The following is a 4732-nucleotide window of genomic DNA, read 5'->3' on the forward strand; positions in this document are numbered from 1 at the left end:
AGAGAGAGAGAGAGAGAGAGAGAGAGAGAGAGAGAGAGATCTAACCATAACCTTGATTAACCTTGACTCTAGGTTTGGCATGGGCTTTTGAAATCTCAAAGCCTATCCCCAGTGACACACTTTCTCTTTCAAGGCCACACCTCTTACTGGGTAACTAAGGATTCAAATATATAAGCCTATGGGAGCCATTCTTATTCAAATCCCCCACACATGGTAAGCCAAATTCTGTAAAATATATAATCACAAGGAAGATAAAATAATGATCTGGAGATAGAAATCCCCATTTTCATTTCTAGATCTGTGGTTTCTCTTATGAAAAAGTAAGGCATGCTGTGAAAAGTTCTCCAGGGTTTTTGTTTGTTTGTTTTGTTTTATGTTTTTGCTTTTGTTGTTATTTTTCTTGCTATTGCTCTACCAACTTCTGATGTTTCTTCATTAATTTTGTGGATTTTTTCTTCTGACACCTAACACCAATGTACAGTGCTTTTACTTCTCATGGCTGTGCTGTAGGGAACATATATCATGACACTCTGAACCAAAGTAAGGCCTCTTTAAAATAATGTGCCATGATAAAACAGGCTTTATATAAGTAGTAACAACAGAAAAGGAGCATCCTTTGGAAGCTGGAACCTCCAGTTCTCTTTGTGATAAACAATATCTCCTATAGGTCATTAGGAATCAATTAGGGCAGTCAAAACATTTTTCTCTTCTAATGTTCCTTGAAATCAGATTAGACAGAATATGTGTGGAAATAGAAGATGGCTTTTGTTATAGTGCTGTTTATATCTCAGAATTTTGTCTCACTCTCAATGTTTTGTCAACTCTAATTTCATTGTCATTTCCAGTAACTCTCTGTCAGGTATGTGGACTGACTTTCAGTAACAGAAGCATTGACAACTAACTGCACTGGAGAAATTGAAATGCTTAGAGTGTGCAGAGCTTTAATCGCTTAATATAATTGTAAGAAACACTGTCATAGAGAAATAGTGACATGATGGGTGAGGTATTTCACATCTTTAATCCTAGCTCTAAGGAGGCAGAGGCAGCAACAGTTGGTTCTCTGTGAGTTCAAGACCAGCATGGTCTACACAACAAGTTCTAGGACAAATACAAATACGTAGAGAAACTGTTACACACACACACACACACAGGAAATAATAATGAAGCTGGTGAGATGGCTTAGCAGTTAAACATACTGGCTCCTCATGCAGGAGACAAGCATTTCTAGTAACCAGTTGGCAGACTTACAAACATGTAATTCCTGTTCCAGAATATCTGTCAACTTCTGGTCTCCAAAATCTCCAGATATGTACAATGCACAAACAACACACAGGACACATCCATATACATAAAATAAAAAAAAAGAAGTAAATCTTTTATAAAATGAAACAGTAAAATTAATAAACTGATCTAAATTCACCAGCTTTACAAATTATGCTAGTATTCACCTTGCCAAACTGCTTGCAAATTTTAGGCAGGTAAATGTTAATAGTAATTAATACTAATTCTAGAGCAGTAGCCTAGATTCAGAGGTAGAACACTGAGCTACCACTTTTCTTGATAGAGTATTTTAAAATGCTAATATATCCAGGTGTAGTTGTGCACATATTTAGTCATAGTATCTGGGAGGCAGAGGTAAGCTGGTCTCTGAATTCATAGTTATGTTGTTCCTTATAGTGTTTCAGGGCTGCTTAGGGTATAGAGTGAGTTTTCTCTTTAAAAAAAAATCAACCAACCAATAAAGATAGTATAAGTTCTTAAAAGTATACAAACATTAATTTACTCCAAAACTTTTGTTTAAAACTCTGAAACGGCTAGATGCAATGTAAACCTTAGGTCTCACAATGCAAACAAAATGGCATATATATATAAAATGGCAAATCTGTATATAAAAGCATAAGTGGCACAGAGGAAGTAGACATCTTAATTATGATGTAGACAAATATCTTAATGTATTAGAAAAAATGGCCTTGTTCTAAAACTGTGGCAATTAAAAAAGGAAATTTTAATACAGTGATTTAGAGAATTTTAGAACAAAGTTAATATTTATTTAGGGTGTGGCTTAATAAAAGAATACACATTAAAACATAATGAATCAGCAATTTCTGACAGTACTCACAGATGTAGCATGTGAATTCAGTATAGCCTTGGTTATGAATATGGCATCCACATGCAATACTAACAAATGATGTCTGGTACGCTTCAGTTCAGACTAGAAAGTATATGTTATAGATTGTTTTATGGTGCATATCAAGTTTTCTGACTTATTGAAAACATAACTAATTAAAGAACACAAAGACTTTTAAATGCTTTGATATTGCCATTTCTCAGCATGTAAATATTAATTTAGTATATATTTTTATATTTTTAAAATTTTATTGGTTAATTTTATTTTCATTTAAAATGTTATCCCCTTCCCCATCCCTCCTGCTTCTATGAGGGTGCTCCTCCACCCATACCCCCTCCTGCCTCAGTGTCCTAACATTCCTCTACACTGGGTCATCTAGCCTCCACAGGACTAAGGGGCTCCCTTCCCACTGATGCCAGATAAGGTAATCCTCTGCTATACAAGTAGCTGGAGCTATGGGTCCTTCTATGTGTACTCCCTGGGAGCTTTGGGGGTGTCTGGTTGGTTGATATTGTTGTTCTTCCTGTGGGGTTGCTAACCCCTTCAGCTCCTTCAGTCTTTCCCCTAACTCCTCCATTGGGGTCCCTGTCCTTAGTCTAATGGTTGGCTGTGAGCATCCGCATCTGTGTTGGTCAGGCCTTAGCAGAGTCTCTAAGGGAACAGCTATACCAGGCTCCTGTCAGCAAATGCTTCTTGGCTTCAACAATAGTGTCTGGGTTTAGTGTCTGCAGATGGGACAGATCCCTTAGGTGGGGCAGTCTCTGGATGGCCTTTCTTTCAGCCTCTGCTCTATTCTTTGTCCCTGCATTTTCTTTTGACAGGATCAATTCTGTATTAATTATTTTTGAGATGGGTGGTTGGCTCCACCCCTCAACTGGGGGCCATGCCTATGATATGGTTTCTATAGGTTCTCTCTTCCCTTTGTTTGGTATTTCAGATAATGTCATCCCCACTGGGTCCTGGGAACCTGTTGGATTCCTGGCATCTGGGACTTTCTAGTGGCTACCCCCAGTTCCTGGACCCCACTGCTACATACACCAGTTCAATTTCCTGACCCTCTGTAATTCTCCCTCTTCTTCTCCTGCATCTGATCCTGCCCACCTTTTCCCCTCCCCCTCCTCTCTCCCTCCCAGGTCCCTCCCTCCCTCTACCTCCTGGGATAATTTTCTTCCCCCTTCTGTGTAGAACTAAAGCATCCACACTTTGTATATCCTTTATAAAATTGTTATTTGTGTCAATTATTTGAGTTTCCTGAGATTAGGACAAAATTTCAGACAATTTCTGAGACAGTCCCAACCTTACATCTGTTATTTTGTATACTATGTATTTTTGCAAAGCAGTAAGTACTCTTAAGACTGATGATTATAAAATCAAAACAGTAATCATCTCTGAAAAGCACTGGAGATACTTTGTTATTCTCCTAATTATATTTCTGTTGCTGCGGGTGGTGGGGGGGAACATAGGGAAGAAGGGTTGAATGGACCTAAGATTGCAGGTTACAGTGTAGTAGTCAAAAGAGGAATTTAAATGATCACATTCATAGTCAAGAGAAGAGAGAACAAACCCACTGGACCTTCTTTGGTTGTTTGTTTGATCTCAGTAAGCTTTTTTATCTATTATTATGTCCAGGGCCACATGCTTAAGGAATGGAGCTGCCCAGAGTGGATTGGGTTTTTTACACCAGTAAACAATCAAGGAAGAGCCAGGCGTGGTGGCGCAAGCCTTTGATCCCAGCACTCGGGAGGCAGAGGCAGGCGGATTTCTGAGTTCAAGGTCAGCCTGGTCTACAAAGTGAGTTCCAGGACAGCCAGGGCTATACAGAGAAACCCTGTCTCGAAAAAAAACAACCAACCAACCAACCAAACAAACAAAAAACAAAAAACAAAAACAAACAAAAAAATCAAGGAAATTCCCCATAGACATGTCCATAAGCCAACCTGATCTACATATTTTCTCATTAACATTTTCTTCTCAGGTTATGTTAAGCTGACAGTTAAAGCTATTATAGTTGTAAAGTATTATAAAAATCATATCTACCTTATTAATATATAATCTAAAATTATATGATAAATGATAAAATTAAGTATATAACAAAGACCTGTTAAGTGTTTTTATAATTTATTATCCAAAGATTTCAAAGGGTCATGCACAACTTTTTAGAGAATCTAAATATAAATGAAAATTTGTATCCTGTTATGTGCTAAAATATGACATTATTTTCTGGTTTTTTTTTTTTTTTGAGATATAATTTAACTGTGTTCCCTAGTCTGCTTCAAACTAGTGATGAGGCCCTTGATTGAGTCTTCATATAGAGCAGTCTGAAACCATATACACAGAAACAACAACATATATATATATATATATATATATATATATATGTGTGTGTGTGTGTGTGTGTGTGTGTGTGTGTGCGTGTGTGTGTGTGTGTGTGTGTGTGTGTGTGTGTGTGTGTGTGTATGTATCTTTCTACCTACTGGTATGTAGCTACCATAAAGCAAAACAAGTTATTAATTTGAGAGTAAAATGGGAACATAGAAGTATTTAGAGGAGACAGGGTAAATAATATGATTATATTTTAATTAAAAATATAAAAAAAGTAGAAGT

Source organism: Mus pahari, chromosome 5, assembly GCF_900095145.1.
Source record: "Mus pahari chromosome 5, PAHARI_EIJ_v1.1, whole genome shotgun sequence".
Lineage (NCBI taxonomy): Eukaryota > Metazoa > Chordata > Mammalia > Rodentia > Muridae > Mus > Mus pahari.